The sequence below is a fragment of the Babylonia areolata genome, chromosome 32 (assembly GCF_041734735.1).
Source record: "Babylonia areolata isolate BAREFJ2019XMU chromosome 32, ASM4173473v1, whole genome shotgun sequence".
Classification (NCBI taxonomy): domain Eukaryota; kingdom Metazoa; phylum Mollusca; class Gastropoda; order Neogastropoda; family Buccinidae; genus Babylonia; species Babylonia areolata.
In genome coordinates this window covers 20,293,936-20,305,622 of record NC_134907.1, presented here as the reverse complement: position 1 = coordinate 20,305,622, position 11,687 = coordinate 20,293,936, and the positions used below count along the sequence as shown (strand labels likewise).

Genomic DNA, 11,687 nt, shown 5'->3' with positions numbered 1-11,687 from the left:
CATTCTATGTCTATTTCTCTCTGTACCTTCCCATTTCCCTGTGTAAGAGTTTGTGTGTGTGAGAGAGAGAGAGTTTGTGTGTGTGTGTGTGTGTGTGTGTGTGTGTGTGTGTGTGTGTGTGAGAGAGAGAGAGAGAGAGAGAGAGAGAGAGTTCGTGTGTGAGAGAGAGTTTGTGTGTGTGTGAGAGAGAGAGAGAGAGAGATTATGTGTGTGTGTGTGCGTGAGAGAGAGAGAGAGAGAGAGATTGTGTGTGTGTGCGTGAGAGAGAGAGAGAGAGAGAGTTTGTGTGTGTGCGTGTGTCTGAGTGTGTGAAGGAGTTGAAAATTGCCCTCACTTTTCCTCTGGGCTTTTTGTCAAGTTTGGAAACAGTCTGCACAGTTGAATTGAGGGGCAATCAGCAACACTGGCTTCCATCACGAAGCCTCGCCTTGATGATGACCGGCTGTTCGGAGAATCGTTGCACAGCGTTCTTCGTGTGTGCGTGATAGTTACATTTCTCCGTAGGCTTAAAAAAAAAAAGGGGTGGGGTGGGAGGTGGGGTGGATGGGGGAGATATAACCTTAATCTCTTCGTATATTCCTCCTCCTCCTCCTCTTTCATCCTCGTTCACCTTGTTCTTCTGTTCTTGGTTTCCTTTGTTAGACTGATTTATTTATTTATCTTTTGATTTTTCTTTTTTGGGGGGCGTGGGGCGTTGGGGGATTACCTTAATCTCCTCTTTTCTATTCTTCCTCCTCCTCCTCCTCTTCCACTTTCATCCTGTTCCTCGTTTTTCTGTTCTTCTGTTCTTGTTTTTCTTTATTAAATGTATTTATTTATTTATCTATTGATTTTTTATTTTTTTATCGTTGTTCTTGTTCTTCTGTTCTTGGTGGTGTTTTGTTGTTGTTGTTTTTGTGTGTGTGTGTGTGTGTGTTTTGTGTGTTTTTTTGCTTATGTTTTTTTTTCCTGGTTATCGTTCTTCTGTTCAAGTTTTTTTTTCCTTCTGGTTATCGTTCTTCTGTTCATGTTTTTTTTTTCTGGTTATCGTTCTTCTGTTCATGTTTTTTTTTTCTGGTTATCGTTCTTCTGTTCATGTTTTTCTGGTTATCGTTCTTCTGTTCATGTTTTTTCTGGTTATCGTTCTTCTTCTGTTCATGTTTTTCTGGTTATCGTTCTTCTGTTCATGTTTTTTTTCCTTCTGGTTATCGTTCTTCTGTTCATGTTTTTTTCCTGGTTATCGTTCTTCTGTTCATGTTTTTTTTCTTTCTGGTTATCGTTCTTCATCTGTTTTTCCTGGTTATCGTTCTTCATCTGTTCATGTTTTTCTGGTTATCGTTCTTCTGTTCATGTTTTTTTCTCTGGTTATCGTTCTTCTGTTCATGTTTTTTTCTCTGGTTATCGTTCTTCTGTTCATGTTTTCTTCTTCTTCTGGTTATCGTTCTTCTGTTCATGTTTTTCTGGTTATCGTTCTTCATGTTTTTCTGGTTATCGTTCTTCTGTTCATGTTTTTTTCCTTCTGGTTATCGTTCTTCTGTTCATGTTTTTCCTGGTTATCGTTCTTCTGTTCATGTTTTTCTTTTCTGGTTATCGTTCTTCTGTTCATGTTTTTTTTCTGGTTATCGTTCTTCTGTTCATGTTTTTCCTGGTTATCGTTCTTCTGTTCATGTTTTTTTTCCTTCTGGTTATCGTTCTTCTGTTCATGGTTTTTTTCCTTCTGGTTATCGTTCTTCATCTGTTCATGTTTTTTTTTTCTTTCTGGTTATCGTTCTTCATCTGTTCATGTTTTTCTGGTTATCGTTCTTCTGTTCATGTTTTTCTTCCTGGTTATCGTTCTTCTGTTCATGTTTTTTTTCCTTCTGGTTATCGTTCTTCTGTTCATGTTTTTTTCTGGTTATCGTTCTTCATCTGTTCATGTTTTTCTGGTTATCGTTCTTCTCGTGTTTTTTTGTTGTTGTTGTTGTTTTCTTTCTGGTTACCGTTCTTTTTATGTTTTTTTTCCTGGTTATCGTTCTTCTGTTCATGCTTTTCCTGGTTATTGTTCTTCTGTTCCGGCTTTTTTTTTTTTTTTTTTTTTTCTTGTTTCTGGTTATCGTTCTTCTTGTTCCGTTCTCGTTCATATTATTGTTCTGGTTTCTGTTCTTTCTCTGTACTTGTTCATATTCTTGTTATTCTAGTTGTTCTGGTTCTTTTGGTTCATCCCTTTCTTTTTGTTTCTTTTTTTTTTTAATAAATTATTATTTATTTATTTATTTATTTATTTATTTATTTATTTATTTTTTTTTTTTGTACGCTTATAGTTGACTTCATCACGTTTTTGCGCCTTATACATATTATTATTATTATTAGTAGTAGTAGTTCTTTTTTTTTTTTTTAAAATGTATTTATCTATTATTTATTTACTCTTTTTTTTTCTCAAGGCCTGACTAAGCGCGTTGGGTTACGCTGCTGGTCAGGCATCTGCTTGGCGGATGTGGTGTAGCGTATATAGATTTGTCCGAACGCAGTGTGACGCCTCCTTGAGCTACTGAAAACTGAAACTGAAACTCATCCCTTTCTTTATTGTTCTTGTTGTTCTTGCCTTTCTTTCTTTTAGGAAGCTGGCAAAATGGATAAGACTCTAGTCTGCCAATACAGAGTCCGAGGGCAGGGAGTTTAGAGAGGTGGGGGTGGGAGGGCGATGATAACACAGTTTTGGTGTCATATACTGTACCATGTCAAACTGATGCAAACTAGGCCTATTGGTTTGCTCTGCTTGGCCAAATTTCGCGCGGCTAACAGTGAAAAGACGGGCCCACCCGCTCTCAGCCAATCAAACGCCGCGATGATAACACAGTTTTACTTTCACTTTCAATTCCTCAAGGAGGCGTCACTGCGTTCGGACAAATCCATACACACTACACCGTATCTGCTGGGCAGATGCCTTACAGTAACATAACCCAACATGCATCTATAAATAAATAAATAAATATATTGTATTTTATTTCTCTTTTTTTTTTGTCACAACAGATTTCTCTGTGTGAAATTCGGGCTGCTCTCCCCAGGGAGAGCGCGTCGCTTCACTGAGAGCGCCACCCATTTTTTTGGTTGTATTTTTTCCTGCGTGCAGTTTTATTTGTTTTTCCTATCAATGTAGATTTTTCTACAGAATTTTGCCAGGGATAACCCTTTAGTTGCCATGGGTTCTTTTACGTGCGCTAAGTGCATGCTGCACACGGGACCTCGGTTTATCGTCTCATCCGAATGACTAGCGTCCAGACCACCACTCAAGGTCTAGTGGAGGGGGAGAAAATATTGGCGACTGTACCGTGATTTGAACCGATGCGCTCAGATTCTCTCGCTTCCTAGGCGGACGCGTTACCTTAGGCCATCACTACACACACACACGCACACACACACACACACACACAACTATATGTTTATCTCTCTCTGTGTGTGTGTGTGTGTGTGTGTACCTATCAGAGTATTGGGGTTTTTTTCCCCTACAATTTGCCAGAGGACAATACTTTTGTTGCCATGGGTTCTTTTTCAGTGCACAAAATACGTGCCGCTGCACTCGGGACTCAGTTTATCGTCTCGTCCGAATAAAGACAGGGCGCTCAGTTTGATTTTCCAGTCGAACTTGGGAGAAAGGCCGATAGCGGGATTCAAACTCAGACCCTCACGAAGTGTCTGTATTGGCAGCAGATTAGCGTCTTAACCATTCTGCCACCTCCCTCTTGCGCATCCATGTGCACAAGCCGACTTCACTCATGCACCAATGGCTGGAAAGGGAGGGTGAGGGGGGGGAGGGGGAGGGGAAACAGACCCACCAACAACAACGACGGGAGGAAAAAAACCCCCCAAAAAAAACCGTTCGGAGTGGGGCTAGAGATAGGGGATGCGATGATGATGATGATGATGATGATGATAAGCATACTTATATACCGCCTATCCTCGGTCAGAGACCAAGCTCTCGGCATTTTACAAGCACAAAGCCATTGATTGATATTGAATACTTATACATAGCGCCTGTCCTCGGTTCGGAGACCAAGCTCTGAGCGCTTCGCAAACACGCGAGTCATTTGCACAACAGAGCTGCATGCCTACCTGGGGAGGAAGGGTGAGGGGGTAGCAAACGGGGGCGGGAGATGGGGGTGAGGGGTGGGTGGGTGATAATAGCGCCAAAACACACACTATAGAATCCGAGAGAAAGAGAAAAGTTAATGAGTGAAGGGTGGGGGTGAGGGGAGTGAAGCAGGGGAAGGGGGGGGGGAAGAAGGGAGAGAAGTGTGTGTGTGTTGCGGGGGGAGGGGGGGGCGGCATAGGGCGGTTTGGGGGTGGGGGGGATTGCATGAGACAGGGAGTTGAGTAAAGGGATGGGGGCAGGGGGCGTGAGGGAGGGGGTGCTAGCAAACGGGTAGGGGAGGGAGGGGAGGGGGGTGAGTAAAGGGACGGGGGGGAGAGTAGGGGAGTGAGGGAGGGTGGGGGGTTGAGTAAAGGGGGGGGGTGCGGGGGGGGGGGGGAGGGAGGGAGGGGGTTGGGTAAAAGAATGGGGGAGGGAGGGAGGGGGTTGAGTAAAGGGATGGGGGGAGAGTAGGGGGGGAGGGTGTTGGATGGGGGGAGAGTATGGATGTGAGGGGGTTGAGTAAAGGGACCGGGGAGAGTAGGTGTGTGAGGGAGGGAGGGAGTTGAGTAAAGAGATGGGTGATGGTGGTGGCGGTCTATGTGGTGGGAGGGATGGTGACGGAGGAGCCACACAGCCTGATACATAGAAAGGAGAGAAACCGGAACATCAGCTGTGTGACGAACGAACACACACACAGCCACAGCCACAGCCACCTCCACAGCACGCCGCGGCACGAGCTTGGTGGCAGTTTTGTGTCCGCAACACCCACCACCCAGCACCAGAGCTCTCTCAACTTCGGCCCTCGTCCATTCGCCTCGACGTCCACTGCCGGGTAAAGGGAGGGAAATCCAGCTTCTTTTCTCTCCCGGCGTCTTCCTCGTGGCTTTCAAAGTAAGTGTGTGTGTGTGCGTGCGTGAGAGAGAGAGAGAGAGGGTGTGTGAGTGTAGGTGTAGATTTTACAGAGTAACAATTGCCTGATTTCCGATTTGAACATGTTCTAAATATTTTACAGTTGTTTTTTGGGGGTGGGTGGCGATTCGTGTTTCATGATTAACTCACTCAGTACGGCCAGTCCTCTCTTCTTCTCTACACAGACCCCTCGGATGTCCAGTAGGTGTCTCAATGACCCAACCTTTAGCTTCCGTCGTCAGAATTGTGGTATTCTTTGTCAACATTCACGTCTTCAGTATAAGAGCCTTCCGCTTGCAATATTTTGATGATGGTAATTGGGGGGAAACGCTGTTAACGTCGTCTCTTTCGCCGTTCGTATGGAAAGAGTTAAGAAAAACACAAAACAACAACAACAACAACAACAACAACGAACTATGACTTACATGGGTTAGTGTGTATCAGTCTGAAACTGAGAGTTAAGCGTTCGGAAGTTCTGATATATTTACAAAGAGCCACAGTTGAAGTTTCGAAAGCCTATCTACGTGTGGTATTGTGTGGACGGCTGGTCTTTTTCTTTTCTTCAGCTTTCCATCAAATGTTGTGCATTTGTGTATGCATTAAAAAAACAACATCAACGTGAGTGAGTGTGTGAACATTGTGTGTGTGTGTGTGTGTGTGTGGTGTGTTTTTTGTTGTTGTTGTTCTTATTTATTTATTTTGTTGTGTGTGTGTGTGTGTGTGTGTGAAACAGTGGAAAAGTGGTGATATTATCAGGCTTGCTTGATGTTGTTGTTGTGGTTGGTTGCCATCTGTTACTGGTCGTTCTGCTTGTAAAAATTGCAGCCCTGTTTAAAATACTATACAATGGCACAGATTCCTTCACGCGGCTTACTTTCCCTTACAGATACAACAGACTATGAATCTGCGTCTGAAACTGACACAGAGCAATGTCAATATAGTTGCTTTGTGCTTTTCATGGTATTTTGTATTTTGTATTAATATCTTTTTATCATAACAGATTTTTCTGTGAAATTCGGGCTGCTCTCTCCAGGGAGAGCGCGTCACTACACTACAGCGCCACCCATTTTTTTGACTCACTTGTGTAAACAAAGTGAGTCTATGTTTTAACCCGGTGTTCGGTTGTCTGTGTGTGTGTGTGTGTGTGTGTGTGTGTGTGTGTGTGTGTGTGTGTGTGTGTGTCCGTGGTAAACTTTAACATTGACATTTTCTCTGCGAATACTTTGTCAGTTGACACCAAATTAGGCATATAAATAGGAAAAATTCGGTTCTTTCCAATCATCTTGTTTAAAAGAATATTGCACCTCTGGGATGGGCACAAAAAAATAAAAAATGAAGCCTAATTATATGCAAACTGCATTTACTGTTATATTTATATTTTTTGTATTCTCTAAACTTGGCACTTTGATCTGATATTCTGACCCAACAACAAGAGCAGTCATTATTATCATTTTTTGTTCAAACAGGAACTTCTTTTGCTAAGCATGGAAGTTTTATTTATTTTGCAAACGTTTTGGTGCAGTAGTAAAAAAGGGAAATTACTCTGTAATTAATGCTAGGGGACTTAATTTGCTTTAAACTGATCTTTCTCATCTTAAACATTACATTTTGAAATTATACTCAATACATAAAAAGCTTGGATTTTTTTTTTAAGTGTATCACAAGTGAGTCTTGAAGGCCTTGCCTCTCTTGTATATTTTTTTTTCCTGCGTGCAGTTTTATTTGTTTTTCCTTTCGAAGTGGATTTTTCTACAGAATTTTGCCAGGAACAACCGTTTTGTTGCTGTGGGTTCTTTTACGTGCGCTAAGTGCGTGGTGCACACGGGACCTCGATTTATCGTCTCATCCGAATGACTAGCGTCCAGACCACCACTCAAGGTCTAGTGGAGGGGGAGAAAATATCGGCGGCTGAGCCGTGATTCGAATCAACGCGCTCGGATTGTCTCGCTTCCTAGGCGGACACGTTACCTCTAGGCCATCACTCTTTTATGGTGATTAAAAGGGAATCTTCCTCAGCTGGTTTTTAGCAAACCACCTAGTTATGTTTCACACAGTCCATGACCGTTTTCGATTTCTGTCTGTGATCTTATCTTTACAATTAACAATTCATTTTAAGAGACCTTTTAGGCCAGGAGATCAATTAGATTCGTAACACGAGAAAAGTCTATATAGTTATCAGCTTTCCATGTTTTTTTTTTATGCCAGCTGATTACTTGCCTGAAAGTTTTGCATTACATTATTTCTGCTTTTTGGTGGCAGTCAGTTTTATATTGATTGGAATGTATACTTGATCCAAAGTTTCAAATTTCTAGAAGCTGCTATGCAAATGTGCAGCCTTTTTTGATCGAAGATTTTCGTCATATATTTTTGATGGAACAGTCCTGAAATTAATCTTTGAAGATTTGACTGTTTTGTGTTCTTGTGAGAGTACATTGACACAGCGGTATTAATATTTTTGCGCGCGCGCGCGCGTGTGTGTGTGTTTCCTCGTTCAAAAGCTCGGACAGTTAACCCACTCTCCGTGCTTGTGGCGCATGCGCATTTCAGTGCGGTTTGCTGAGATATTTGTTGTTTCTTCTGGAAAGAAGTGTTGTTTTATTACGCGCTTGCAGCAGAGTAAAGATTTCTTTTTATTCTGACATGCTTTCTGTGCCGCTGTTGCTTTTTTGTTTGTTTTTGTTGTTTGTTTGTCTTTTTGTCCGCGGTGGCGAGTGCCAACAGCATCCTTGACCCCTGTAATCACCCACTTTGGCCGCCAACTTTACTCATCAACATCGGGCTGTAAATGTTTTTTGTTGGAGTTTGAAATTTTCATTTTTATTAACTCGTATGTTCGCCAGGGTTGTTGCCAACTTTAGAGTATTCAGCGATATTTTTTCAAACAAGCATTTCAACTGTTGGGCTTAGCGTAGTGTGGCGATTTATTCGGGTTATCCCGGCCGGACGTGGTGTTTGATTGTCTTCAGGAGAGGAGAGTTCTCCTCGCGGGCAAGCTGATGTTCGTCACGAGAGCATCGCGTGGGGGTCTGCATGGGTTAATGGTGTTAAACGCCGCAGCGGAATGTCTTCGTCTTGTCCATTTGCTTCTTTTCAAACGAGAGCATTCAGCTGTTCGGGGCTGGCAGTGTCGCTGGAGTTTATATGAAAATTCTAAATGATGCTGAGCTTGTCCATTTGCTCGTTTCCCCCCTTGTGTGGATGCCAGGTGGGTGGGTGGGGGGGGGGGGGAGGGGGAGAGGGGCATGGGGGGGAGGGGGTTGTGGGGCTCTTTCGATTATGTAATGCTTCTCCTCACCCCTCTGGAGATTCTGTGCCATCTCTCTCTCTTTCTCTCTCTTTCTCTTTCTTTCCCTCTCTCTCTCTCTTTCTCTGTCCTCCCCCCTCTCTCTCCCTCTCTCTCTCTCCCTCTCTCTTCTCCCCCCTCTTTCTCTCCCCCTCTCTCTCTCTCTCCCCCCTCTCTCTCTCTCCCTCTCTTCTCCCTCTCTCTCTCCCCCCTCTCTCTCTCTCCCCCCTCTCTCTCTCCCTCTCTCTCTCTTTCTCTCCCCCTCTCTCTCTCTTTCTCTCTCCCCCATCTCTCTCTCCCTCTCTCTCTCCCTCTCTCTCTCCCCCCCTCTCTCTCCCCCTCTCCTCTCTCTTTCTCTCTCTCCCTCTCTCTCCCTCTCTCTCTCCCCCCTCTCTCTCTATCTACTTTCCACCATTTTCTTCTGATTAGTACGTATGTCACCAGAGCTTTTCAGCTAATGACAAACATTTCAGTGTTCAATGTGTTCAGTGTTCTCTCTCCCCCTCTTTCTCTCCCCTCTCTCTCCCTCCCTCTCTCTCCCTCCCCCCTCTCTCTCTCCCTCCCTCTCTCTATGTCCCCCACTCTCTCTCCCTCTCCGTCTCTCCCCCCCTCTCTCTCCCCTCTCTCTCCCTCTCTCCCCCTCTCTCTCTCCCTATCTCTCCCCCCCTCTCTCTCCCTCTCTCTCTTCTTTCCTGTCGTTCTTGTTTCTTTTCTGTTTTGTTTCGTTTCAGCCAGATTTTTCTCTCATATTTTCGATCTTTTCTCAGTTTCTGTGTGTGTGTGTGTGTGTGTGTGTGTGTGTGTGTGTGTGTGTGTGTGTGTGTGTGTGTGTGTGTGTGTGTTTACATGATTTTATTCTCAAAAGCCAGGAAAGACATTGCGAGCACACAGAGCAGCCAGATGCCGAAGCTTATGGTGTGCTCTGCGGAAAACTGCTCGTGCACACCGGCAGTGAACACTTCACATAGCGGCAGTATCATAAACATCAAATATCAGATATGAACTAAATCAATGTGCTCATGCTTCAGCACATCTGTATGTGTTGGAGATATATGTGGTCGTTGTTTTTTGTCTTTTATATTTTGTCTTTAAAAAAAAAAAAAGTTTGTTCTATTAAGTTATTTCTTTGTTTGTTTAGTTACTGTATTGCATGATAACTGGAAACTTCTTCTATTGGGATGTATTTTAAAGGTCTATGAAACATGAAATGCCCTGTAACAGTTTGGGGCGTTTTTAGCCCCCCCCCCCCCCCCCCCCCCCCTTTTTTTTTTTTTTTTTTTTTAATTTCGAAAGGTAAAACGGCTTTTCTTGTTCTTTTGTTGATTTATGTGCAATATGGGGTTACAGAACTATTCAACTTCTTCATCCCGTTTCTTCTGCTTTAATGTCTGTATATCTGTTGACCAGGTTATATACTTTTGGTTCATTTTTCTTAAAGACGCTTCAGTGTCTGTAGATTAATCTTTCAAAACAAAAGCAAAAAAATATCTTCAGACTCGCGGAAACGCTTGATCAATAACCAAGTTTGAAAATGAAAATGACTGCTGAGATCTTTTGGTATTGAAAAAAAAAAAAAAAAAAATTTGCATTTGTATTTCTTTCTTCTTTTTATTTTTTTTTTTTACAACAGATTTCTCTGTGTGAAATTCGGGCTGCTCTCCCCAGGGAGAGCGCGTCGCTACACTACAGCGCCACCCATTTTCTTTGTATTTTTTCCTGCGTGCAGTTTTATTTGTTTTTCCTATCGAAGTGGATTTATCTACAGAATTTTGTCAGAAACAACCCTTTTGTTGCCGTTGGTTCTTTTACGTGCGCTAAGTGCATGCTGCACACGGGACCTCGGTTTATCGTCTCATCCGAATGACTAGCGTCCAGACTACCACTCAAGGTCTAGTGGAGGGGGAGAAAATATCGGCGGCTGAGCCGTAATTCGAACCAGCGCGCTCAGATTCTCTCGCTTCCTAGGCGGAGGCGTTACCTCTAGGCCATCACTCCACTGATGGGTGTAAAAGTTGGCGAAAGAATCCCCAGGATGATGGTCGCTCATTTCTTCCTTGGTATAAAACGTCCTGTCAGACTCAACCAATGTCTGTAGGGTGACTGGAAGCTGAAGCTGTTTGAAGGCTGCATGGAGAGAGATGGACAAAGAAGCATGGCTGCAGTCCAGTGCACCTTTTACTGACCGAATTCCGCACTGGTCACTCAGCACGGTGCCCCTGTGGGACTGACAGCCAGACAACAGATCACCTGCTGCAGTCCTGCCCCCTCCATGAGGTGCTCAGGAAGAGGTACTGGCCCGACCCAACTCCAGTGACCCGGAAGCTCTACGGCTGTGTGGAGGACCTGCAGTGTACAGCTGCCTTCATCGCTGTGACTGGGGTGTCCATCTGACAAACGAGAAGAAGAAGAAGAAGAAGAAGAAGAAGGAAACGAAGACAGCCCGGTGCGAGGACGTTTTAGCTATCTTTTACACCCTTTGTCATCGTCGTTGTCGTCGTCGTTGTTATTGTTATTGCCGTTTTTGTTACTGCACTATCCATAATACGAAGGCATGGAAGTTGTAAATGACGACAACCAGATAAACATTTCTCACAATGCTTTGCGTCGATGGTTTGAACTGTAAGCACTGGTCTGTCCGTCTCTTTTTCTTTCTGTTGTCCGCTCTTTTCTTATTTTCTACCTCACTTTTATTTTCTCACTTGTTGACTGTGTTATAAACACACTATTCTATAGAATAGAATAGAATATGTCTTTATTACCAAGTGTACCGGGGTCACAAGGAATATTGGGGGGGATAGTACATAACGAGATACGAACATAAATCTAAAATCATACACAAACACAGATACAGTAGAAATAAGATACATACAAGTGCATATCAAGTGCAATACATCACAAGGGCAAGAGTACATTATGTTATAATTACACAATTCAATTCACGTTAACGGTAAGAATAAATCTTTTTTGATATGTTATGATTACACTATCTAAAACACAATGATGGCAAGAATAGACTATGTTATACTTAAACTACTCAATATACAAAAGTGGCAAGAATAGAATGTGTTATTCTTACACTATTTGATACAAAGTAATGGCAAGAATTATCTAAAACACAATGATGGCAAAAACAAAAAGACTATGTTATGATTACTTTTTTCAATACACAGTATGTTAAAAACTGACGATGTTATAATTACTCTATTGAATACAATGATGTTAAGAACAGACAATGTTATAATTGCTCCATCTAATACACGACAAACAAGAAATAGTTAAAAGCAATAAAGAAAAGCGAAGATCATGAGTTTTATCTTCAGAATAACCTGTCAACCATTGTGTGTGTGTGTGTGTGTGTGTGTGTGTGTGTGTGTGTGTGTGTGTGTGTGTGTGTGTGTGTGTGAACTG

General features: G+C 43.0%; 1 protein-coding gene across 1 annotated transcript in view; it reads left to right on the top strand.

Moving 5' to 3' along the window:
* Positions 1–4,693: 4,693 nt before the first annotated feature.
* The window catches only part of LOC143276728 (uncharacterized), an 18,100-nt gene continuing 11,106 nt past the window's right edge, over positions 4,694–11,687 (top strand). Inside the window, exon 1 of the mRNA XM_076581392.1 lies at positions 4,694–4,978. The gene's annotated coding sequence lies outside the window, so the exon portion shown is untranslated. The remainder of the gene's footprint in view (positions 4,979–11,687) is intronic.